We start from the raw sequence: 27,502 nt of genomic DNA on the forward strand, positions 1-27,502 counted from the left end.
ATGGCAATCCTACGTTTGGCCAAGACATAGGCCAGGTCCTTCATCTTGCTTATGTGTTTCAAATGCTGGGGTCTAGGGAACAGTCCAAGCATGCATGACCAGGCCGATTCCACATCCAGCACCACCCCCCCGCCAGCCAGCCTCATCTTGACCTCATCCCAAAATCTATGCACCTCTGGGCAAGCCCAAAACATGTGTAGCAGTCCCGCGTTCACCTCCCCACACCTGGGGCATTGCTGCATAGCTGATCCCCCGAACTTTGCAATCTTCCCGGGGGTTAAATAAGCCCTATGGGTAACATACAATTGAAGCTGTTGGAATCTCGCGTTACGGGACACCTTTTTATGGTACCTCTGGGCCCGTTCCCACTGCCCATCCATCATGGGTCCCCCCACCTCCTCCTCCCAATCTTGTCTCAATTGGAGCAACTCCTTCCCTGCCCTTACTCGCAGGAGCTCATATATCCTCGATATTTCGTGCCCGCCCTCCGATACATCATACATGGTTTCCAGGGAGGCATCTGGATCCTCCGCGAGCACTGTCTCGGGCCATCTTTCTCTAGTCTTTTTCACCAGCTTAGTGTAGGTTATATATTGGCCACCATGTACTCCCGTCTCTTCCTGCAGCCGCTGAAATTCCACCGCCTCCCCTTCCTGCCATATGTCCCCGAGGGTGGCCAGGCCTACCTGTTCCCAGTATCTGCGGACCGATTCAAGTAGTTGAGAGTCGCTCCCGCACAGCGCCGCCAAAGGGGCCTGCTGGGAGTATGGTTCCGAGTCCCCCCAATCTTCGATGTCCTGTGCCAGATCTCCCAGCTCAACCTCAGTAGCCGCCCCTTGGCCACCAGTTTATCTCTGCCCAACCACACCACTTCCATCAGAAAGTATGGGGCTGTATCTTCGCGCAGGAGCCTAGCTTCCGCCGAGTCTTCAGTCGAGAGCCACCTGGCCACGTACTGCAGCTGCCCCGCCAGATAATAGAGTTCAAAGTTAGGCAGGCCTATCCCCCCTGCCACACGGGTTCTGGAGCTTCCACAGAGCCACCCTATTCCTAGAGCTGCCCCACACAAAACCCCTACACACGCTGTGAAGTTTCGCGAATAGGCTCCTGGGTATCAGAAACGGGACGTTTATAAAGAAGTGCAAGAGTCTAGGCAGGACCACCATCTTGAGCAAGGCCGCCCTCCCCATCATGGTCAGGGGTAATCTGGACTAAAATACCATACTGTTCTTAATCCCCTCTATCGCCTTTTCCGTGTTGTGCTTGTGTTCTGTCTCGATCTTGTGGTAAATGTTTATTCCCCGATACCTGAATGTTACGGGCTGCCATGGTATTGGCAGAACAGGCAGCCTCTGCACCGGGACATTCCTATATCTGCCCAAAGGGAACAGGCTGGACTTTCCAGGGTTCACCGATATCCCCGAGAGAATGGCGTACCGTTCTATCACCTCTAGGACGTACTGTAGGTTTTCTTCTGGGTAGCGCAAATCAAGGAGCATATCGTCCGCATATAATGATATCAGATGCTCTCCACTGGCCATGTTTATGCCCACCTCCCCATATTGTTGTCGCAGGCATATTGCCAGCGGCTCCAATGCCAGTATGTATAGCATAGGTGACCAGGGACATCCCTGTCTGGTCCCCCTGCCCAGTTGCCAAGAATCTAAGACTGTGGACCCTGTCTTGACCCTCGCCATCGGGGTGCTGTAAAACAACTAGACCCATCTGAGGTATCCAGGTCCCACTCCGTACCCCTTCAGGACCGCTTTCAGCCAGGGCCATCGTACTGAGTCGAAGGCCTTGACCGCATCTAGCGACGCTATAGCCAGCTCGCCCGTGTCTTCCTCAGTTTGGTCTATGACATGGTGTAGCCTCCTGTGGTTATCTGTGATGTTCCTACCCGGAACATATCCCGTCTGATCTGGGTCTATCAATTTCTTAATCACTCTCTTGAGTCTATTAGCTAGCACCGCCGTGAGTATTTTTCTGTCCTGGTTGAGCATGGACAACGGTCTGTAAGACCCGCGCTCCACGGCCGGCTTGCCTGGTTTCAGGAGTGGGATGATTACAGCCTCACGGAGGGACAACGGGAGTTCTCCCTTCTCGTAGGCCTCGTTGAAAGTGGCAAGCAGTGGCTGGAGCAACTCTTGCTGGTATGTCTTGTAGAACTCGCTCGGCAGCCCATTCGAACCCGGCGCCTTGCAAGTGGGCAAGTTCCGAATCACTACCTCCAGCTCATCCGAGGTGACGGGTGCGTCCAACTCATAACGTTCTAGATCATCTAAGGTGGGCAGCTCAATGTCCCCCAATGTGTCCAGTATGTCTTGACCCATATCCTCCCCTGCGTCCTCATACAAGTGTCTGTAAAACTTAAGGAATTCCTCATTTACCTCTTTCTGGGTGTTGCATATTCTACCTCCTTCGCCCTGAATCTCACTAATCACCGAGCGGGGGGTCTCACTCTTGTACAGCCAAGCCAGCAATCTGCCTGGCTTGTCGGCCCCTGCATGTATCCTCTCTGTATATTTCCTGTAGCTGAGTCTGCACAGTCTGTCCCAGAGTGCGCTGCGGGACAACTGTAGCTCCTCTACTCTGGTTCTGTTCTCATGAGCAGTGCTCGCGCAACGCGTGAGCTCCTCTAGCTCCCTTTCCGCCTTCCGGAGCTCCCTTTCGACCCCCCCCTGTATCCCCTTACCTTGGGAAATAGCTACCCCCCGCACCACCACCTTAAACGCTTCCCACAATGTGCCCACAGAGCTTACGCTTCCAGTATTTGTATCAAAATATTCTTCGATGGCATCCCTCAGGCCCTCCCGAAACCCTGCATCCTGCAGTGCCTCGGTCCTAAGTCTCCATGTAGGGATCTGCGGTCATGGGGGCTGGTGTCTCCAGTCTACCACCAAGGGTGAGTGGTCCGACAACACTCGGGCTTTGTATTCCGCTCCTTCTGTTTCTCTCACTATCCCGGCTGTTACAAACATGTAGTCTAATCTTGTGTACAAATCATGTGGCGCTGTGTAGTGTGAGTACTGTCTATCCGTGGGGTACAGCCTTCTCCACGCATCCTCTAGGCCTAGGTCTTTCAGTCAGGTTCTCAGCGGTTTAGGCGCTGGTGCCGTTTTTCCTGCCCTGTCCTTGGACCTATCCATTCTGGTGTCTACGGTACAGTTAAAGCCCCCCCCCCACACTACCGTGCCCCCCGCCAGGGGGCCAAGTTTACCATAGAGGGTCCTAAAGTAAGCAACTGTATCGTTATTGGGGGCGTACAAATTTATGATGTGTACTTCTCTATTTTCCAAGAGACCCGTTACTACCACCATTCTACCCTCCGGGTCCACCGTAGAATTAAGCACTTGGAACGGCACATGGGGCGCCACCCAGGTGACAACCCCTCTGGCATACGCCGAGTACGCCGCTCCCACAACAGTGCCCTTCCATTTCCTCCCGACCACCTCCAGCCTTTCCCTAGTGAGGTGGGTCTCTTGCAGCAGGGCTATGTCTACGCGCATCCTATTTAAATACAACATCACTTTGTTACGTTTAAGGTAGTTGTTGAGGCCCCGTACATTCCAGGTCACAATTCTAAGATTACCCGATGCCATCTGGTCGGTCTATGTCCATCCCATCCCTCCCCATAATGTTCCCCGTGTAGGGTCGTTTCCTGGCTCTTTCCCTACTGTTGACGAACCGTGCCCCCCTCCCCCTTCCCCAACCTCACACCACTGCACACAACTCACCCCCCCTCCCTGCCAACCCCCAACAATAGCCCAGCTCCATCCCTGGATCTCAGGCCTACCCACGTCTGGACCTGTCTCGTGACCAAGAACAAGGACCCCGCGGGGTGTCACCAATCTAACAGTGACCTAACTAAATATACTACTATCGTGTGCAGAGGTTGCTCCCCAGGAGCTCCCAGTCATCTATTTAGGAGAAGTGAATTCAACGGGACCCGCCGGCAGATGCTGTGACTTCACCCACACAAGCACAATATCAAACTATATTCCAGTCCCAATGTCATAGCTATGGCCTCACGGGTGCCTCCGCAACGTGCTACTTATCTCCATCTGCTTCTGTCTGGGCATCCGATTCCTGAGGTCGACCTTGCATATCCTCACTCCCTTGTGCACCCTCTTCTCAAGAAACCCTCTTCCGACCCCTCCTGCCCGGCTAACTATCGCCCTATCTCCATCACTCCCTTCCTGGGCAAGCTCCTGGAGAAACTGGCCATCTCCCAGCTTAACCTCCATGCTGAATCTGTTGGTAGTCTTCATGACCATCAATCTGGCTTCAGAGCTGCCAGAAGCACGTAAACTGCTCTCCTGAACATCCGTGAAGACCTGCTCTTGAACCTCGATTCCAACACTCCGTGTGTTCTCATTCTGCTCGATCTCTCCTCTGCCTTTGACACTGTCAACCATGCCATCCTGCTCAACCGTCTCCGGGAAAACCTGGGTATCACTGGTCAGGCTCTGGCGTGGCTGACCTCTTTCCTTTCAAATCGACCCTCCCAGGTCCAACTGGGGTCCTTCCTCTCCGACATCTTTTTCTCCACCTGTGGTGTCCCCCAGGGATCTAATCTCTCTCCCTGGCTGTTCAACCAGTATCTGGCACTCCTTGCCCACCGCATCGCCGCTCTCTGCCCTAATTTCTAGTGCTATGCGGACGATACCCAGCTCATTTTCAGGCTACCCTCAGCCTCCCCCTCTCCTTCCCTCATCTCTGACTGTCTGTCTGCTATCCAAGAATGGTGTGCCGCCAATGACCTCTGCCTTAATGCCAGTAAGACTGAGATTCTACTCATCGGTACTCCCACTCCCTCCTTCCCTCCAGCTCTCTGGCCTGCCTCCCTTGGCCCCCTCCCTGCTCCTACCTGCAAGGCAAAAAACCTTGGGGTCATCTTCGACTCCACACTCTCCTTCTCTCCCCATATTTCTGACGTCGCCAAGAGGTCACACTACCAACTGCACCTCCTCAGAGGTATTCTTCCCTTCCTCTCCTTCCCCCAGAAGCTCACTGTCTCCCGAGCCCTGGTTCTCTCGAAGCTGGATTACTGTAACAGACTCTATCTTAATCTGCCTGCCTCCACTCTCCGCCCTCTGCAACTCATCCAGAACAGAACTGCGAGACTTGTCCTTGGCCTCAAGCCCAGGGACCGTATCTCTCCAGGACTGAAATCTCTACACTGGCTCCCAGTGGCTGCGAGGATAAAGTTCAAAACCCTCTGCATTGTCCACAAGGCCTTCTGGGGCCTGGGTCCTAAATACCTTCAACTCTCTCTTCCCAAATATCTTCCTCCCCGAGCCCTTCGCTCATCCGCCTCCAACTCCCTCATGGTCAGCCGTTTCTCGAAGCAACGAGCTGGGGGTAGATCTCTCTCCGCGGCAGGGGCCTCCCTCTGGAACAGCCTTCCTGCCTCCCTGAAACTTGAGGAGAACCACCTCCGGTTCCGGAAGCACCTCAAAACCTTCCTCTTTGCTTCTGCTTTCTCTCTCCCTCTCCCCTGCTGAACAGCTAATTAATTCTTCACTAAACTGCACTGATCCTGCAACTGGACCAATCTAAACGGCCTTCGGTCCTGGGCCCAGCCACTGATCCCCTGGAACCCCTCTGCACTGCGGGACTGTCTCCGTATCCCTACAGCCCCCCCCCCTTCCCCAGCACTTGTTCTGCACTTACCTTGCACTTGCCACCAGCTGGCCCTTTTTTTATTTATTACTTTACGCCACTTACCTTACTGCACTTCCCCCCCTCCCCTTCCCCTTGCACTTTTCCCCCTCCCCCACCCCTGCACTTGCGCGATCTGAATGACACCTGGCCTAGTAGGATCGTTTGTTATGTCTCCCCTTGTTCCTCCCCTCCCTGCCTCGTCGCGCCTTGAAACACCTGTGTATAGGCGCGTTACAAATACCATATCATATCATATCATATCATATCACTTCTAACCTCCCTGCCGCATCAGACCCAGCTGCGCTGGCGGATATCTACAAATCCATGATCAGCACTGCCATAGATACCATCGCCCCTCTACAAAAGAAAAAATCTAAAAATACCAAACACTCAAATACCTGGTTCTCAGCAGAACTAAAAGAATTACGAACCAAAAAACGCAAAGCCCTAAACCTATGGCAAAGCGCGCCCAACGCATCCTCGCTATCCTCCTACAAATCACTGGCGACCCAATACAAAAAAAGTATCATAGCAGCCAAATCCACGTCCTACAATGAAAGAATCTCCAACGCCTCCTCTGAATCCAAAGAGCTTTTCGCCATCTTCAAGGAACTATCCACACCGGCTACTAAGTCGCATGAGATTGTTAAGGACCAAGCTTGGTGTAACACCATACAGTCCGCCCCCATAAACAAAATTGAACTCCTCCAAGCAAAAATCATAGAACACCACAAAAATCTCACTCAGCACAACCTATCAGCATCCCACACGGAAACTGTGACTGAGAACACAAAGACTAAGCTCTTTACTCCTTTCAAATTTAGAGAAGTTTCAGAAAAAGAGGTAGTAGACATCGTCAACAGAATCAAACCTTCTAATTGTAAAGGCGACGCCTGCCCCGCTAAACTATTTAAAGACTGCCTAGAAACACTAGCACCATTTCTTAAAAACTTCATCAATGCGTCCTTCAACTCAAACTCAGTCCCAACCAGCCTAAAAGAAGCCTGGGTGCGCCCTCTTCTCAAAAACCCCACTCTCGATCCCGAAAACTATAGACCCATCACAACCGTTCCCTTCCTGCTCAAGATCCTCGACAAAGTTGCTTATACACAAATACAGGAATACCTGGAAGAAAACCGCATCCTAGGAAAAAGACAATCGGGATTCCGCCCGGGGCATGGGACCGAATCAGCCCGATTAGACCTCAAAATCCAACTAAATGACATCATGGACAAAGGCAAACCGGCACTCTTGCTCCTGCTAGACTTATCTGCCGCCTTTGACCTGGTCAATCACGATATTCTAGGCACACAACTCAAAAATGAAGCCCACTTCTCGCCAGAAGCCATCTCTTGGGTCAAATCATTCCTCGAGGGACGACGTATGAAAGTCTTTTCAGACTCTGCAAACGCTACACCCACCACCATCCACTGTGGCGTCCCACAAGGGTCCTGCACTGCACCCACCCTATACAACCTCTTCACCCTCCCACTGTTCAATGACTTGGAACGTCGCCACATAGCATACACCAATTATGCTGACGACACGCAAGTCCTGCTCCCTCTCACAGGGGTCTATGAACAAGACGCAGCAGTACTAACCAAGATCTATACAGCCATCAAAACCTGGATGGCAGCCAACGGCCTCTGCCTAAATGGGGACAAAACAGAAATCCTACTAGTTGGCACCAAAGAAACACTAAACAAACTCCCACCGCACTACAAATCCTTTAACATAGATAACTCTATCATCACAGTCTCCACTGCAGTAAAAATGCTAGGAGTATACCTTGACTCCACTCTCTCCATGACACGGCAAGTCAATGCCATAGCCTCCTCTGCCGCACTCACCACGAAGATAATCAACGCTGTTAAACCCTTCCTATCCACTAAAAACTGCCTAGCCTTAGCTAGAGCCACAGTAGGTACGAAATTGGACTATTGCAATGCTCTCTTCCTGGGCACGTCTGCACAAAACCTAAAAAAAATGCAAGTCACACAAAACAATGCTCTAAGAGCATCCCTAAGCATCCCTAAAAGGGAGCACATCACCCAAGCCAGGAAAGAAGCCCACTGGCTACCAATAAAAGAGCGGATACTATTTAAATCCATGGCCATCACCCACAGATGCCTCTCAGCCAAGGCTCCGCCCTATCTTTCTGAAAGAATCACCCTTAACACATCTACTAGACCCACAAGGTCACACATGACCAACCAGACCTACGTACCGACATTCAAAAGAAGCAAAGCCGGGGGGGGCTAGCTTCCAACACTTAGCACCCAAAAACTGGAACGCTCTCCCCACAGCGCTCAGGAACGAAAACTCTTACCATGTCTTCCGCAGACTACTCATAACCACGCTGTTTAACTAACTCCACCCCACGTCCTAACTGTTTTTTCACAACTGTATATAAATAAGCACAACTGTATGTAAACATGCATATATGTTCAGCAATGTATCTATATCCATACCATGTTTGCCTATAACAAGTAAGAATGCTTTCAGCGCCACGATGCCCCTGGGCAGATGTGCGCTATACAAATCCAAATAAATAAATATCCAACCATTCCATCGCTTCGCTCGGCGTCTCAAAGAAGAGGGATCTGTTCTTATGAAAGACCTTTAACCTGGTGGGGTAAAGCAACATGTAGCGGTGGCCTGCTTCTCTGAGCCTCCTCTTCACCAAAGTTCATTCGACTCCGTTGTACGAGCAGCGTGTAATCCAGATACGCTGTTATATTCGCTGACCCCCTTTCTACCGTGCCCCCTTTCTGGAAAAATTTGAGAATCTTCTTGCGGTCACGATAGTTCGAGATCTTTGCAATCAGCGGCTGCGGGGGGGCTCCTGGGGCTGGTCTCCTGGTCAGGGACCTGTGCGCCCTTTCGACCGCGAACCCCTGGGTCAGCTCTCCGACTGTAATCTCCTGCAAAAGCGTGGTTTCAACGAAATCCGTGGGGTTCGATCCTTCCATTCCCTCCGGTACCCCCACTATGCGAATGTTATTGCGCCTGGCGCGTCCCTCTGCCTGCTCTGCTCTGTCCTCCAAATTGCCCACTCGTTGCACGAGGGCATGAAGTTCCTTAGCGTGTGTATTGCACGCCTCCACGGTCGGGGCCAACTCCTTCTCCAGTTCCCCTGTGCGCTCCGCGATCGTTCGCACATCCTGGCGCAACAGGTTCACTTCTTCTCGGACCGCTCCTATCTTGAGGTTTAGGCCTTCTGGCAACTCTTTCATGGCCAGGCCCAGCTTCGTCTCCCAGGCCACCTTCAGGTCGGCAATTGCTGCCAGCACCTCCTGGATAGTACCCGGTGGGTCCGTCGCCGCTGCTGGGGTTTCTTTGCTCTTGCCCTCTTCCGCGCCCGAGGGTGACCTAGCATAGGTCTCCATCGTGGGCTGTTTGATCCGGGGTCGCACCACCTTGGAGGACATCCTGTTGCGTCGGTTGGGCCCACGTGCCCAGCTGTATCCTCGTGGGGTTCGCTCGCCGGCCCCTTCGCAGCGAAGTGTCGCTGAACCTGGGTTCACTCTGCTAGCCCACCACGATCCATGGCCTCTGCAGTGGGGGCTCGCCCGTATGTTCTTGCTTTCAGCCCGAGGCGCATACGGCCCGTCTATCTGGTTGGGCTCGCCCACTTTCCGACCAACCTTGTCTTCCTCAACTCGTCGGACCTTTTATGGCCCTTTGTCCTCAGGCGGCCATCTTGGGTGCTCCCCCTTCCTTTGCGCGACCGCCACCTTCTTCGGGGTCTAGTTCCGTGAATATGCAGTCTCGCCGTTGGGGAGGGCACGCACCGTGTGCCCCCCACTTTCATACGCCTTTAGATGCACCGTGGGCTCGAAAGTCCGCCAAAAACCATCACTTCTTCTCAGGATCAGGATCGGATCATCAGGAGCTCCTCCAAGGAACGTCCTCTCACGTAGCCATCAAGCCACGCCCCCGGCAGTTTAGATAGTTATGCAATGTTGCATGATGCATGTAAATTCACATTCATTGATTGGACAATGTTGGTAGGGCTATACGACAATACCTAGCCCTAATGAACTATCCTATCCACTATGACCATTCTAATGACTACCTCATCATGACAATGATCTCATGGTGGGGTCACCTAGTTTGACACAGTTTTGATTGGACAATTGACAAGTTAGAATGTTTCCCATACAACTTGATTGCTCATTGGCTATGTCTCGTCAAAGGTTCTGGGGTGGGTCGCTTTCACATAATTAGACAATAGAATTGTGAGGTGGGTACAGTGTGGCAACAAAAAGAATACTTTACATCCATCACATCCTTTATCCTAGGACTTAAAGGTTGGCACTGACTTACCATGCTCACCCTTGTGACAGCTAAAATGATGACTTCTCATTGGAAACATGTTGCCCTTCTCCTTCATTTTGCATGATGTGCTTGCATGTCTTCATGGGGTGTGCTTCTTGGCCTCTTGCTCTGGGACCATGTGCACTTCTAAATAGTGTATTTGTGTATGCGTGAAGGTGGAGGGTCCAATTACCTTATGAACATCTATAATTATGGGGTTGACGGGAATCAATATGTAATCTTTGATCTATTCCCTATTATGTACAAGGAGCACATGGTTTCTCTTGGCCCTAAATTCCTATATCTTCTTGGTTGGGGTGCTCATGCTGTTCTGTATATGTAATTTCAATCCTAGGTGGATGTTTTCCTACAGGGGCAGTATGTGTCTTCACTCTGATCAACTTGTCTTGTGCACCCTTCTGCTCCTTCCTTTCTTATTCTCAACAGCTCTGATGATCATCTTGCTAGTTTCTAAACCACTGGGTAGGCATATTACTTGTTACATGTTTCATTTACTCCATTCCTGGAAACCTGCTGCCCATCCGCTCCTTGTCCACCCCCTGTGAATCTCTTACTCCATGTCTCGTGTGCTCTTTGCAAAGTTGTAGAACCTAATTAAGTCAATGTTCCCCATCCAATGCCTGGGAATGAGCTTCACCTACCTGCTCTGACCAATCGCAGCACAACTTTACATCCTGCCCAATGCTGCTGACCTTGCCTGTCTCTCTCTCTCTAGAATGTGCTAAAACTGAGTGCATTTTACTGTGTGGAATAATCCATGTATTTTTGAGGCCTAGCAAATCTAAATGGCATAGAAAATGACCTTTATGCTGAGGCCTGCTCTATATATGTTATATGCATAATGGGAGTTAGATATACCTATGTATATGTGCTACTTTTAGTGTTTCTAATGAGTGCTTATACTGCTGTTTGTAGTACACCTAATGTCTTCATCCTGCACACTTGTGTGTGTGTTTGTGTGTGTCTGATAACACCTAATCTATGTTTGCACATTATTTGTCTTTATCATCATCCTACATTTAACACCTAATCTATGTTTGCACATTATTTGTCTTTATCATCATCCTACATTTACTAAATTCTAAGTGTGTGTGTGTGTGTCTAGTGTTGGCTACTGTCCACTTCATGTAAGGGAGGGGTCTCAGAAAAGGGTACATTCTTTTGTCGCTTTCACCTAGGCCTGTGTATTGTGCATATTGTCTGGGCCTCTGGCTTTCAGTGTGGTTTCAGTCTCGTAGGGGCTTTCTTAGTTTGAATTTTCTCTCACGTGTGAGGCATTGGAAATTCATCCCATCAGTTTTGAAGCAGTTGTTGTAAAAGTTATAAACATCAAAGAAGTAAAATAAATATGATTACAGCATTTGTTAGTAAATATAGTACACAGGAACGAAAAAAGGTTGTTTTAAGAGCCAAGATTGTAGTAAGAAAAAAGTAAAATGAGGTTAAAACCTCTCCCTTTAACTCTCCTTGAAGTCTGCACACAGTTTTAACATCCATGGACTACATGAATGTAGCATTTTTTAATGATAGTGGGAAGTGAGAAAGCTGTAAAAACTTGCTAAACACCTCCTAAGCACGTTGCACTTTATATTTTGAATGGCAGAGAAAAAGAGTTGGGACAGAACTGTATTACTGTCACCTTTTGTTTCCTTTGCTATACACATTCTCTACAATGTCCATTAACGTACATTGCAATGCTAATAAAAAATGTAAGATATTCCTTTAGAGTCTTACAACTTTAAGTATACATATAAAGTAGATGGAGCTTACAAGAGTGCTTTTTTCTCAATATATTTTTTAACTTCGAATGGTGGTTTCACATGGAACCTTTTTTGTTGTATTTTTTGTTTTTTGTTCTCGCAGATGGAGACGAGGGAAGAAAGGAGGGAATGATGGGACACCAACCACCATAAGGGAGGGACAGGTGGCTAAAGGAAAATGAACAGCCTGCTAAAATCCTAAGGTAGGTGGCTATCCTTATCATGCACCTTCACTGCCACCTCAAAGGTGCTTCAGATTACCTCAACCTCCCAGATGATTGCATCACAGTACATACAATGTACTGTTTACCGTGAAAGGTATGGGTCAACAGCCTCCTGTATGACCTGTTAGACAGCAAGAGGAATCCGCTGCCCCACTCCAGTGTCCCAAGTGGTCACAGGAGTTGTTGAAGAGGGTGTAATGGAGGATAACCTACTCCCTGAGTAGGGAATCGCTTTTCTCAGGGCCGCCTGGTGAACGATGTGGCAGCACATGGAGGTAGTGCTAAATCAGTACTGCTCCTTTTGGTCATGATTGAGTGCAGCTTTGCACTTGATGCAGTGCATGCGGGCAGCCTGAACCATTGGCACCACTCCCACAGTGCTGATAAACCTCCACATTCATGATTCCTTCAGTCCACCTGACACAGTAGGTCCCTCCTCCACTACATCTTCTTATTTCTCTCTCTCTTGCATATCATCTGTTGCAGGGCCCCTGTGCCCCTGTCTAAGTGGTGATGGTCGTGGCCATTGCAGCTTGAATTATTGAGTTGTCTACTCACAGTTGCAAAAGGTCCTCTTACCAGCTCTGCCAGATTGATAATGAGTCAAATTAATGGGTAAGTCCCCTTGGAGGAACTGTTCGCAGACTATAGTCCTGTTTTCGTACATTTATGTATGCCGAAATAAGGCCTTTAGAAGTTGTGAGAAGTTTAGTAATCTAGCTCAGAATGGTACTGGGAGCTGTGTAGTGCACAGTTTTAACTTGAAAATCCCTAAAGTGGCCAAACATGTAATTTAAAAATGTCTGTGAAGCAAAGACACTGATCGTGGACACGTCACAAGCCGCACGGGCGCGTTCACATGACGATGTCCGGGGACATCCGTGATGCCATGACAAGACCACAGACTTCCTGTATAGAGAAAGTGCATAAAAAGTTCTAACATTTTATAGAAGCACTAAGAATGGTGCTAGGAGGTGTGGAAGGGAAATGTTTAAAATTGAAAGTCCATAGAGTCTGTGAAAATTAAATTTAAATATGTTTGTGAAACACAGACATCGATCACAGACATGTCATCATGTCGCACAGGTGCAGTCACATGATGATGTCCGGTGACGTCCGCAGCCATGTCACGACGTTCGCTAACTACCGTCTGACCCATGTCAAAGCCTGTAGACTGTGAGGCGTTTGCACCTGGACAATGATAGTCGTGAACTGATTAAAAGTGTGTAGTTCACACTGCGGACTAAGCAGTACATTTGCGGATGTCTAAACATCATTGTATCATTTGTATGTAAATATGCTGACATGGACATAATTATAGTCCCCGGTATGCTTTTTTTCGTTTTAAAATATATTTTTACATATATTGCAACATTATGTTTTTTATTTATATTAAATATTTACAAAGAAAAACATTTGTGGGATTTGTATATACAGATTCTATTCATTTTCGTTTATTTTAAGAAAGGAATGGGAAATCAGAGTGTGAAACAAAAATTGGAGAATTTAGAGGTTGTACATTTTCATGAATGGGAGAATTGGGGATAGAAATGTCATCAAAATGCTTCTATAATAATGTTCTGGCAAGGATTGTGGTGATTGTTCAGGAAAAGGATCACAGGTACACGTGGGACAATGGAATTCAATATTACGAATTACATGATTCTTTACATAATTAGATCATTCAGCAACTTGATTTTTCAAATTCTGGCGTTTTGATCACAAAATGTATTAGTTTTCATTTCAACACTGTCCATTTGTCCATCATTGGCATTTGCAATTGCTTCCTCATGATTATTGTCCTGGATTTTTCCATCTTGGTTTTTGTGGAAAATATCATGTATGGAATATGTAATAACTGATGATCAATTTGCATTATTGCAGTTCATTTTACTTTGTATATGTGTATTTACCATAGATACATTGTTCATCGTTCATGTCACCTTTGGAGAAGTACTCTGCCAACCATTCTTTTGTGATTGCCATAGCTGTAGAAATATATGACTATTATTAGTTAAACCATTAATAGAAATGTATTTACTTCCCATGGAAATCATTCAAATGAAGGGAAAGGTAATTTGTACCTATTAAATTCAGAGATTATTGTTTATTGTGCTGAGTTCTTGTGCTTCAGTTAGTAAGAGGCACTTAAGTGCATTGTTTACATAAGGTGTACAGTTATGTTTAGTAGTTGGTATAATCCATCACATTGTGTAATGTGTAAAAAAAGTTTAGATTTGGAGACATAGAAGTGTGTATACGTGTACATGTGGGTTGTATTCATCGTTTGTAATGGCCTGTATGTATATTGTTTCTGTTAAAAGAAATATGAAAATGGTGTTGTCTCCTGTGTTTTTGGGTTGGGTTACTGCCACCTGTTTTCAGGTATGTCCGTGAACACATGATACAGTTCGCAGACTTTGTAATTGATTCATAGTGGGCAGAATATGTTGTTCATTTAATTTAAAAACTTTATTTTTGACTTTTCATATACAAACACAAACATCCTGTACCCGTTGGATACAGTCAACAGAAGTACGTTCATGACTTACAAAATTTCCAGCTTGAACCCCCCCTCTATTGTAATGTTTGATAAAGGCATTGTCTTGATGACTGTTCATTGTGTTTCAATTAACCGCGTCGACTGGGGCAGATATGACCTCATCAGGTCTTCCTGCTTGGGAGAATCGCAATTAAGAATCTGCGGCGTCCGAGTTGGAAAGTAAATAGACGATGTAAGGACCCCAAATGTCTGGGGGGCATGCGTGGAGGGGCAAGGTTCGTATGAAATCGGTGTCCATGTCTTGACAGTAAGTAATGTCTTTTTTTCATGCTGTTAGTGTAGGGAGGGGGCCTCGGCCCCATGTCAGGGCGATCCTTCTGGGCGCTAGCACCAAGAGAAGGGCAGCTAGTCTCCTCACCGGAGGCTGCAGGTATTTAGTTAAACTTTGAAGAGCGGTGGTCGGCCCAGGGGGGGAGCCTCCCCTACTATGTCAGTTGTTATCTGTAGGACCGAAGACCAGAACCGGGCTATCCCAGGACAGTGCCAGGCGAGGTGGATAAAGTCTGCGGCAGGTGCTGCGCATCTTTCACAATCAGCGGATGCTTCGGGGTGATGGCCTTGTTTTTTTTCAGGGGTATACTAGGTCTGATGCACGAAGTTGAAGTGAATTTGTTTGAAGCGGGTATTTATCGCAACTTTCTGTATTTGGTGCAGAATGTAGGTCCAATCTTCTTCTGGTATTGTGGACTAGAGGGCTGCCTCCCAACGTCGTTTCGCTTGTATGGTGGTGATTTTTGTGTCGGTTAGTAGTGATTTGTATATTGTGGACACCAATTTTCCCTCCCCCCTCACCTGAATCATGTTGTCTAGCAAATCCCATGTTGGTGGCTGTTTGGGAAATGATGGGAGCTGGGCTTGTAGGGTATGGTGTAATCTAAAATAGGTGAATATATCGAGTGAAGTGTCCCCTCCTCTCTCCTTAGCCATCTGTGGGGTTATGAACTTTCCTTCGGGGAAAAGGTCACCTATGGATTGGATATTGATTTTGTTAAGCCAGACATGGAATACCTTTTCGTTCGTCAGGGGTATGCCAGGAACAAACTTAATCGGTAATAGGGGGGGGAGTATCTTGTGTATATCACGTATTTATTGGCAATTTTCTTCCAAATGGCATAGGTGGATAAAACAGTATTCATTGTGTTGTGTGGTACAGGGAGATTGCTGAGAATAACGGCTCTTAAGAGATTTGGAGAAGCTAAGGCCCATTCGACCTGCACATGTGGGCGTATAAAGTCGGTGGTGTACCAATGGCTCAGGAATTGCGCTTGCACGGCCCAGTAGTATTTCTCCATGTCGGGGAGTGTGAGGCCGCCCTGCGATATTGGTAGCGTCAGCGTTGCGTAAGCACCTCTTGCTGGCTTACCTTCCCATATTAGTTCGAGAATAAGGCTCTTGATTTTTTGGAAAAATGAAGGTGGTAGTAATAGGGGTATATTTGTGAATAAATAAAGAGGTTTGGGGAGAATCACCATCTTGGACAGTGAGACCCGACCCCACAGTGTTAGTGGAAGAGACTTCCATCTCTGAATGCGCTCCTGGAGAGAGCCCATTGCTTTCCCATAGTTGTCTCGAAATATTTCATTGTAGTTCAGTGACATCGAGATGCCGAGATAGCGGACTTTGGAATATTCCCGTTTGAATCCATGATCATCGGGAAATTTGAGGGTATTGGGCGTCAACCAAAATATCACTGATTTGGAGTGATTGGTTTTTAGGCCTAAAATGTTGCTAAATTTGATCACTTTTCCCATTATCGGGTTGAGGTCGGTTTGGGGATCACTGACAAATAGCATTACATCATCCGCATAAAGGGAGACTACCAGTTTATGCGGACCCAATACGAGGCCCCTATCAATTTGGAGGGATCTTAGTGTGGAAGCAAGGGGTTCCATAACTAGGGCAAATATGAGAGCCGACGTTCTATCCTGATACCAGGAGATTTTGTGTTACCTAAGGTGATATATTACCGAGGATCTCTGTAAAGCAGTGTAACCATTCTAGCCAAAAATGTCCCCAAGCCCAATTGTGTGAGTGTCGTAAAGAGATAAGGCCACTCTATGGAATCAAAGGCCGTTTCGGCATCTAGTAGGACGGCGATTGCCTGTTGTGTTGGTTCAAGTGCAGCAATGATGCCAAACAGCCGTCGAATACCATAGGTTGTGCTACGCCCGGAGATAAAGCCAGCCTGGTCGCCCAGCACGAGTGCGGGCATAAGGGGAAAGGGGAAGGAGATGGGTTGCTAGGATTTTTGCTAGGATCTTGTTGTCCAGATATTGGCCTGTAGGAGGCACAATCATCTTGGGGATTGCCTGGTTTATGTATCAGGACTGAATTGGCTTCTCGGAAAGTGGGTGGAAGGATCCCTCGCTCTAGGGCTTCTTCGTACACTCGAAGGTGTGGTGGAGCTATATTGGCCACGTGGGCTTTGTAGAATTCCCCTGTGAGTCCATCGGGGCCTGGAGCTTTGGTGTTTGGAAGGGATTTTATTGCCTCTGTTATCTTCTCCTGCGAGATGGGTGCATTTAGAGGTTCACAGAGTTTTTGAATTACCCAATATAGTTTGGTGTCATTGAGGTAGTCTTGAAGTATCTTGGGACTGGTATTACTTTTGGAGCTGTATAGGTCTTGATAGAAATTACAAAGGTTTTTTCCCCTCACCGTATTGCCTAATTTGGTTTCTGCGACCCAGAAATGTCAGCTTACGTTCCGCTAATTCATGAAATTTTAATAGTTCTGCTTTCAGGTCGGCTTGAGTATGCGAATCTTTGGATGTAGTGAATTTGGTTTCGATTTCCTTCAAGCGTTGTTCGCTGTCTGCCAATTTGCGACGTATCAGTTTTAGGATGCCATTTTCTTTTGCCATGCACACACCACAAACATAGCATTTCAGCATTTCCCATAAAGTACCAGCATAGCTTAATGAGTTTTGATTTATTTCGAGGAAAGTTATGATCTCTTGTTGGAGATCTGATGCGAAAACAGAGTCCGAATGTGAGCCTGTTTTGAATCTCCAATTGAGAGCAGTCCCCTGGGTGTTAGGCAGTATGAACTCGAGTGTTACCATGGAGTGGTCTGAGAAGGACCGTGGGAGGATTTGGCAGGGGCCCCAGTTGTACGAGTTTTTGGACGATACCATGATATAGTCAATGCGTGAACTAGTATTATGGACTGCAGAGTGAAATGTGTATTCACGTATGCCTCGGTGGGAGTGTCTCCAGATATCGAACAATTCAAAAGCTTGGCAAATCTCTGTCACCTGACGACTTGCTTTAGAGGGTTTGGTGACTGTGTTGTGAGATTTATCGTTTTGGGGGTCCAGAGGGGTGTTGAGGTCTGCGTCCCAGATTATTGTTGCTGTGGTAAACGCACCCCTTTGTGACATGACTCAGTTGAATTTATTTGGTCCGTCCATGTTAGGGGCATATGAGTTCACCAAGACTATTTCTTTCCTGGCGAGTATCCTCCTCACTAAAAGAGCCCTGCCTTCTTCGTCTTTCTTGGAGCCAATAAAGCTGGAGTTGACCTTTTTGTCGAATAAAATCGTGACCCCTCTCGCAAAGGAAGAGTATGAAGAGAAATATCTATGACAACCCCACGAGCGGACCCAGTGTTGTTCGGCAGTTGGCATGAGATGGGTTTCTTGTAGCATGGCGATATTGATTTTGTGTCTTCTGAGGTATTGGAGGATCCTCCTGAGTTTGGCTGGTTGGTTGCCACCTCTGATGTTCCAGGTGGCTATTTTAAACAGACCCATTGGGAGTGGCTAATGGCAGGCAGCTGGATTCTGTGTGGTCGACCAGACTCGATCGACGCCCAAATGTGGAAAATGATCCATTGAGGTTTACGGGTGTTGTGGCGGGGGTCTGTGGTTGTTCTGTAGTTGAACGTAGGTGAACAGTCAAAGGTAACTTGGTGAGAGTAACATTCCTCCCTTGCGTGGGCAACCCCCAACTGGCTCACGGTATACCAACCCTTGTGATCAAAACTGCGAACAATGCTGTGCTTGGGGCGTTAGTAGCCCACCAGGAGGCACTGTAGCTCCCTGTTGAAGTCGGATTTGACTCTGTGGTGAGTGTTGTGCGTGACGGTAAAAGTGGAGTAATGCCGCCGCTATTTGTTGCCGAAGTTGTCTGTTATGGTGGGTCCCTTCGCACACGATCTCAGCATCGTGGTATTAGGTTGTTTGAAGTGGATCTACAGACAACGCGTCTAGGTAGTTATTGGCTTCTTCTGGAGAATTAAAGAATTGGGTTTTCCCCTCATGCTGGATGCAGAGTTTGGCCGGAAACAACATTGAATAAGGTATTTGGTTGTCTTGTCATCTCCGCTTGACGGATGTGAATGAACGCCTCTGCGCCTGTACTGTTGGGGAGAAATCGGGAAAGAATTGGATTGGGTCACCGTCGTATTGGAGTTTCCCTCTTTCCCTAGCTGCCTTCAGTATTGTGTCGCGGTCTTTGTAATTGAGTAGCTTTGCTATAATTGGTCTCGGGTTTGCTCCTGGGATTGGTCTGGTGTTGGGGGTTCTGTGTGCCCGTTCAATGACAAATAACTGAGAGAGCGATTCTTTTCCGAATAGTTCTGTGCAAATCCGTTCAACATGTTCTTCCATTTTAGCCTGAAGTTGTTGTTCTCTGACACCAACAATTCTGATATTGTTCCTGCGGGACCGCCCTTCTAAATCTTCGTTTTTAGCACAGACAGCTTTCATTTGGGATTCTAGGATGGAGACTCTGGAGGTCAAGGCCGCAGCGCCGTCATCCAGGTCTGATACACGCTGTTCAACATTGTCCAACCTATCTGCATGTTTATCGAGCCGGTGTTGAAGTTGATCCACCTTCGACGATAGGTTGTCCAATTTACTCCCCAGGTCTCCGATTCCCGCTTTTAGGTCCAGTAGGATTTCTCTGGTGTCAAGGCATGGGGTTTGCTGCTGCGCTGAGCCGTTGTCTTGTGCGGGCAACGCTGGTCTGCTATTGGTATTGGGTACCTTACTTGAGGAACTGGCTTCGAAATTCAGTTTTTTTTGGTCTTGTCGGTTTTCCCCATTGTTTGTTCTGTTTTGGTCTCTGCAAGTTTGTAGATGATAGTAGTCACGGCGCTGACGATGATGTCCTAGCGTAGGAAGGTACTTTGGGTACTTTCGCTGTTGTTTTAGTTGGTAATTAATGTGTGATTCAACTTGTTGTGGTATGGCCCCGGAATAGCGCTGGAATGTCCTTGTCACTTAGCGCAGGTCTTCCATTTCATGCGTGCGTACAGTTCGAGCAACGGGTATTTTGGTGAAAAATACTTAAATCCAAGGATCTTGTTTGCTTTTTGGAGTCAGTCAGCACAGGAGTGCTCTTGTTGTGACTGAAAGGGCATGTTGCTAACGGGCCTTGCAGGATGTGGCACAGTCTTATCTTAGGCGAGCCCCAAGGTGAATGTTATTTGTCATGAAACTTGGATTGTGCTGAGTCACGCCACCAGCTGTCCTCTGCTTACAAAAGCCAAGAGTGTTTGAATGCCTACGGTGCCTGTGCTTTGAGTGCAGCACTGGGGTGCGGATTGGGGCGCACAATGGTGAGGCCTGGTGGTTTGGCCCGGACGGTTTATTGGCCGTCTGACAGGCGAGTCCCTTGGAGGATCAAAGCAACAGGTGCTGTTCAGCTACTCCGTTGATCATGGGGTATAAGTGTGTCGACAGAGGATGATTCACCTGTGGACATCAATCGCCGAGGGGTCGCAAGGGTACCTCACTTGTTTCTGTGGTCGCTGTAGTGCGCTTAGCGATTCGGCATCAATGGCTCGTACAACTCGGCATGCTTGCACATTGATCGCGCCTCTTGGGAGCTATTGTCTGCTGATATCGGATTGGCAATAGTGCTCGGCGCCACCTTCAGAAATTGGGTATATGTGACACTAAAATCCGAGTTGCTTGTGGCGTGATTCCGCTGTTGGAGGTAAGTCTCCCGGAGTCACAATAGGGCCGCGCACTTCGGATTGGGTGAGTGGTCGCCCCTCTGGTGCCGGTACGCCAAGTGGCTCTGGGAAAAGCTTGTGAGTTATGCGCGCCTGGCTTGCGGGTGACTGAATCTTCTCGGGGAGCGCTGTCAGGAGCTGCCGGAGAAGGCGTTCCATCCTGCGCCCTCTGATAGCTGTATTGGTTGCGTGGGTGGGCCGGCGGGGGTTCTGCATGTCTGCTGGGGGCTCAGGCCGAGCGTCTTGCACACTGGAACGGACTCTTACCTGGTCACCACTCGGGACTTGATAGTCAGAGAAGGGCCGCCTCAGCACCCCGCACCGAGTCGCCAGGGGGATGGAGACAACTGCGTCTCTTCGAGTGCCGAGGGTGCGCACGTCAACCCACTTCTTGCAGCGGCTCGGTTGTCTCGGCAGTGTCGGTGGAGCTCTGCTGGATGACCGTTGCTGCCGGTGGTCCGGGACACTATGGGGCCACTCCCTCTCTGTTTGCGGGCTTTGCCTGAAGCCCAGCGCCACAGCCCACGCAGATTGACGGACCTCCAAAGTCTGGCCTGTAACTCCAAAAATATTAGGGCTCCAGAGACGAAGCCGGTCTCAAAAAGTTCAGTAAGGTCTCGGGAGTCCGCCCAACATTAGTTGTGGAAGAATTGGGCACCACAGAGGCATCGATGACACAGGATTAATTTGGAGCTACACAGAGCTCTCTAGGAAGCCACCATCTTGGTTGGCTCTCTAGCGCCCCCTAGAATATGTTGTTAATGCAAATGAGGTATATAGATGTTTGCTATAAGTTAAAAGAGGAATTATTAATAACTTGTATACAGTGTTGTAATATAACGAAACATAGTGACTGATGAAAATCATTGAAATTCTGTGAAAATACTTTGTAAAAGCGACATTATGGTTAAGTTGCACTAATAAAAGCCTATGAAAATCAGAGTTTATGGTTACAAGTAAAATAAAAAAAATAAAACAAGGAGTTTGCCAGTTATGGTAGCTATGCAACCATAACTTGTGCCACCATCATGCACTGCTAAGACTAACGCAGAGGACCTCTAATCTTAGTGTAATTTTATGGTCATGGTGTTTGTTCCCTCCGCACTAGTGTTTCCTTGCATGTGCCTCAGATTTGTGTTCATCGTAGCTCCATATCTATTTTTTTTTGTACTAACACATGTGTGCAGTTATTCTTGCATTATTAACTGTTAATTCCAAGTTTAACATTGGTGAAGATTCTAATAGGCTTGGATTTATACTTCTGCTAGCCAATATTACCAGATTTAAAATACTCTCTACTTCAATGGTCCACACTACAGCCATTGTCTATTTGTATGTAATATTATATTGCTAAATTAACAGCGACACTTCAATAGAACTTGTGAAAAGAATCATCCTATTTCTTTGGCTAGCCACTTACTGCAAACATTGCTCGGTTTGGTTTCTTTTACTGGCCTAGGACATGCAGTACAAATGCCCTACTTTACTCTGCTGCCAGGGGTGTATGAAACCAGACATTTCCAGAGAAGAGGTTATTAATGCAAGGCCAAAGTGAGGAGGAATGAAGAAAAAGGGAATCACAATTCACTCAGGCAAATATTTCTCATCCAGCATTGCAGCCAAAACCTCCCCTAACCTCCATCGACATGTACATCTGAATATAAATTGGTGCAAAACTTTCCTTCCAGCAGCTTCCTGTCCAGATGTATCTAATTAGGCAAATCATATTTTGTTTTTCAATTTGTACTTGTGGATTCCGTGAACAGGAGGCTTTATGTGGAATGGGGAAGATTTGGTGTTCAATAAGAAACAGGAGGACTTCAATGCATCCACCCTCCAGGTCCAGAGATTGGGAGCGAACAGAGAGCTCATCAGCATGCACATTGGAAACAAGATCTGTCAATCAGTGGGCCTGCGCTGCGGGTCAGTGATGCCCGGGTGGCTTTATTAGAGCAGACTGGAGAGATACAGTGGCAGTATGCTCTGCTGAGGGTGGTAATTGAAAGCGTTTTCTTGAAAATGTATTTTTATTCTCAGACCCTGCGAAAGATCGAAATCCTTTTTTAGTATAGATGAGTAAACAGTTGCCTTGTAGTAATGTATTGTTAGAATAAAGGGGTTTTATGGAGGGAAAATGCTGCAGTATTATGTAGAAGCCAGTTTGTTCTCCTTAAAGTGTATAAATTTCCTTTCATGTAACATGTTCTGTCCATATAAAGTTGACCCTAAAGCAGCTCAGTTTTGCTCTATATAATATACGTTTAGAAGCCAATAATAACCATTAGACCGTTATAAAAAAGATATTTTTTCCAGCCATATTTATATTTTATCTATTCAAATGTTTACTGATATTGAACTTGTAGGAGGCTAGGGCGTATTAGGTTGCGCTCGCTATTATGCAGTAACTACTCCATGTTCCTGCGGTTTTGATATACAATGTCAGTATGTGAGGAATTGCCACCTGCACAGGTGTGTAAACCTGAGCGTTTAGGATTTATGTTGACACAAATTGATGCTGGTTTTCTCTCTCAGAGAGTGAGCCCTGTTAAACATGCCGCACTTTCTAAATGTTCAATGCTGAAAATGAATCGTACATGTGGTCTCTCTGCTGACCCTGCTTGCTGACATCCCAGCAACTGTCATGTGTTTTGCAACATGGAAGCCCCAGAGTAACATGTACAATCCTGAAGCAGTATGCAGGAATCCAAACTATTCCAACCGCCCCAGCCTCTCTTAACTGTTGGCACACATGATTTAAATTATGTATGACTGTGTATCTCCCAATCTTGGATGCAGGTCATTTAAAATATAAATCTATCTCTGACTTACATATAGTGGTTTATGTGCAGGGATGGCATTTCACAAAATGCCTGGGGTAGCAGAAGTGACATCGCACGACCCTTGACCTCTGATGACATCACAGGAAGTGATGTCATTTGACCACCATGAAGTGGTATCATGGGAAGCGATGGAACATCACCTTTCACCCCTTGACAAAACAGGAAGTTGCAGCACATACCATTGTTTCTAAGTACACTATGAAAAATATGGTTACGATATCACTATAATGTGATAAACATTTCATACAAGAATGGGTCACCATATGTATCATTAAGATCAGTGTCTATAGGTGCATATTACCAAATTACTGTGAATGCAAACAGACGTCCATGGCCAAATGGTAATGGTGTGTTATTATATAACACTTACCCTTAAACACTTTATATGAACACATATACATACAATATCACCCAACTTGTGTTGGTACTCATTTATCGACTTCAGAAGAATGAAAGGCTGAGGTGAGGTGTTTAAGAACAGACAGAATCAGTGACTCACTCCTGAAGTGTGCTTGAAATAAACCTTTAATGAGTTTAGCAATTATTGTATAGAATTCCAGAAAGACAATTTATTTGTTATTCATATTGTTTCTTATTTAGGGTCACTGCTGAAAGTGTTAAACTTGTGTAATCCCTGTTTTTTGTTTATTTATTTTTTTAACAGGCCTGAAAAAGAATGCCAGCCACTCCAGAAGCAAAGAGTCACATGACGCTGGCCAAAGCCCAAGAGGATGCGTTAAAAAAAAAGGAAAAAAAAAGAAAAAAAACGTTTTTTAAAATTTCTTTTTTTCATGGGTAGCAAGGGAGACCATATGGGTAGCAAGGGAAACCTCAGGGGTCGCAGTTGTGACCCCTGGTATCTCCTAAATGACATCCCTGCTTAGGTGGAAATAGAGTTATATGTTACCAAATTATCTGAAGCCATTTTATTATCGAGAGAAAAAGTTGTGGGAATATTGAGAAATTGGCCATGCATATCAATTTAATGAGTAGTCTTAAACACTTTGAGAATGCTATGTCATAATAAATAAAGAGCACTCTTGCTCTAAGTTTTTGTCATTGGTTCTTTATTATTGCTCAAGGTGCTGACACAAGTTTCGACCCCACAACAGTCTTTATCGAGGCAGAGTTTGTGTTATGAAACTTCTACAGGCCACAAACCTTACCTATCTGGCCATTAAAAAACACAAACCCAGCCTCGATAAAGACCCCTTGTGCAGTCGAAAAAACTTAGAGCATTAGAGCAAGAGTGCTCTTAATTTATTATGACATAGCATTCTCAAAGTGTCGAAGACTACTCATAAAATTGATACGCAGCTACAACTTCACGAGATTTCCACAACCTTTTGTCTCGCTTAACTTAATTGGGGCTTTTGAGCATTGTCCCATGGGAATCTTGGTGTTATAGGTGAGCTTAGTAGAGGACCTATCTCCATAGTTTAAGGCACATCATATTGAAAATGTGTATGGACCACACTTCCTGTGTGCCCCCTGCCCAACTTCCTTCAGGCATGGCAATCTGGGAGCTGACATTGGTAGCCAAAAACACTTGTTAACAGAGCCAAGCTGGATCCCTTACATAAGGCTTGAGATGGGTCAATCCATTTTGGCAAAATTGCTAAATTAGTGGGTAAGACCCATCCCACCTTAAATGAATGAATCATCTTGAGAATGAAGAAATGACTTTTTTTTTTAGGGGATCAGTTTGCCGCTGGGATGAAGGTAAGAGTGTCCAAGGAAGGAGCAAGACCATCAGTCTACCCACTTCAGGAGAACATTTGGAGTGATCTGCCATTGAACAAGGCCTGTCTGCTGAGTAGTCAATCATATCCAAGACTTTGGCTGCGGAAGGGACAGGACTTCAATTGTCTCTCATAGACTTTCTGGTTGAGGTCAGAAGAAGCCCTCACTTTTTCATCTTAGTCTCTGGACAGCAACTCACAGAACCCCATATTTAAGAAAATCACCCTTTCACTCTCCTTCCATATCAATACGGCAAGCCAGTTTGAGCACCTTCAAGTCCTTTGGAGTCATTGCAAGGACCCACAGTAGATGCCTTTGTCTTTCTAATGCTTTGAGTCACTTCGACCTTCGAGCCTGCTTGCTCGATGCCAACTGCTTGTCTTACAGCTTCTCTGGGCCAAAGCATTTTTTGATGCCGGACCACGTCACTGTGTTGAACCTAGTCAGACCCGCCCAAAAGAGATGTGAATTTGCAGCGTTTCTCCCCATATGAGACCCATCGCCTTCCATTTCCCATCTTCTTCAAGCCTCAAACTCTTGCATTTGTTGGGACACATTGAGTGTTGGACCTAGTCAACCACCTCACCAGCCAACTCTGAGCCAACATCCCAGGAAACACCTAGACTCTCAGAACGATGCCATTGAGGCAGGAAAACACATTTAAAGGGATCTAGTGGTCTGTCCTTCTGAATTGGTTTTAAGAAATGTAAGACTCACTCTTTACCTATTAAAGACATAGGGCCTCATTACACGGATGGCGGTAAGGATTTACCGGTACCGGTAAAATACCAGTACCGGTAAATCCTTACCGCCTTACTACGAGGTCCCTTTGCGGGTTGGGGGATTTAACGCCTGCTTTTTGCAGGCGTTAAAAACCAACCCGCAAAGGGACCCAGGGAGCTAATTACGGTACCGCAATTTGCAGTACCGTAATTAGCGCCTTCCCCATTCCCATTGAGCCCTATGGGCCGAAAATGGGAATGGGGAAGGGCAATGGTGGAAGGGGTAATTACTGCCCCGCCAGCCTTGGAATGGGGCGGTAATTCCCCTTTCCGCCAAGGCAGTGCCGGTATTTTACCGGCATGAACCATGGCGCTAATAGCGCCATGGTTCTCCGCCATCCGTGTAATGAGGCCCACAGAACCGGATTCACAGAGCGTTTTTCAATGGTATTGCTCCATTGTAAAACGTTTCTCTGAATCAGGACAATATAGGGCCAGGGTAGTGCAGACGTCCCTGAAAATCTATCAAGGACTTAATAGTGATGGCCACTGTCTGCTTGCCACGCAAACAGGTGCAGCATGTGCAGGGTCACTGCTAGATTTCCTAACAACCAAGAGCACATAGGGCCTGGGCAGTTCTAGTTCAAGCTTTCTCCTCAAACACATACAGCGTTGCTAGGGTGAGACAAGTGCCTAATGGGCCAGCATGGGCAAGTGAAAGGTTACTCAGAAAAATGTCAAAAGAACCTTTCCACACAGAGAGCTACAGTTATAGAACAGACAGGGACACGTCATTGTTTCCTGCACAAGAAGGTACAACAGGGATGGAAGAGGCTAATACATGTTTCTGTTACACATGGGCACATGAACATAATGATTAATCTAACCAAACGTCCCTGACAAATGCTACAATATTAAAGCTGTGGTAAATCCACTCTTAATAATATCTAATTCTGACACTGCTATTCCTGAAAATGATCCCCCAATATCATTGATACCTCATCTATCTAAAGTCCTAAAAAGAGTTCTGATTTCTTCCAACCTTCTTGTGTCTAGCTTACCGTCTTCCCTATAGTCATGTTTTCTTCCAGGTCACTCAACTGAAACTGCTCTCTTGCCTGTGTCAGACTGTATTTGGAATGCTCGTCATTGCAATTGTTCTTCTATTTTAATGCTTTTCAATTTTTCAGCTGCTTTTGATACTGCTGGCCACCCTACTTTATTAAGTTCCTAAGCTTTATTGGGTAGTTCTTGCTCTGCTTAGTCTTGGCTTTCTTCTCATCTGCCTAATTGTTCTTCTATGGTTTCCTGAAAGGTTCTACTACTTCCTCGCATTCTTTGTTGTATGGTATTCCTCAAGACCCAATAACTGGCCTTCTTCTTTTTATGTTATGTATTATTCCTCCAGCATTCTTAATTCGTTCATCTGGGTTCCAGGCAAACATTTTGCAGGTGATGTCAAACTGGATATTAAATTATGCCTCCTATTGTAAACGATTATATGTATATTGACCTACGCCAAGTCGCATAAAACTGTACGCGAATAACTCTCTACGGCAAGGTCTTGACCTTAGAAATTGATGTAAGCCGCCATCTTGAATCAAACCGCCATTTTAGGTTCTCGTGCTGTGTAAAAGTCACCCTGTACATCAAAATGGTGGACGATGCCATTCCGAAC

Source organism: Ambystoma mexicanum, chromosome 5p (genome assembly GCF_040938575.1).
Source record: "Ambystoma mexicanum isolate Mex_15411 chromosome 5p, UKY_AmexF1_1, whole genome shotgun sequence".
Lineage (NCBI taxonomy): Eukaryota > Metazoa > Chordata > Amphibia > Caudata > Ambystomatidae > Ambystoma > Ambystoma mexicanum.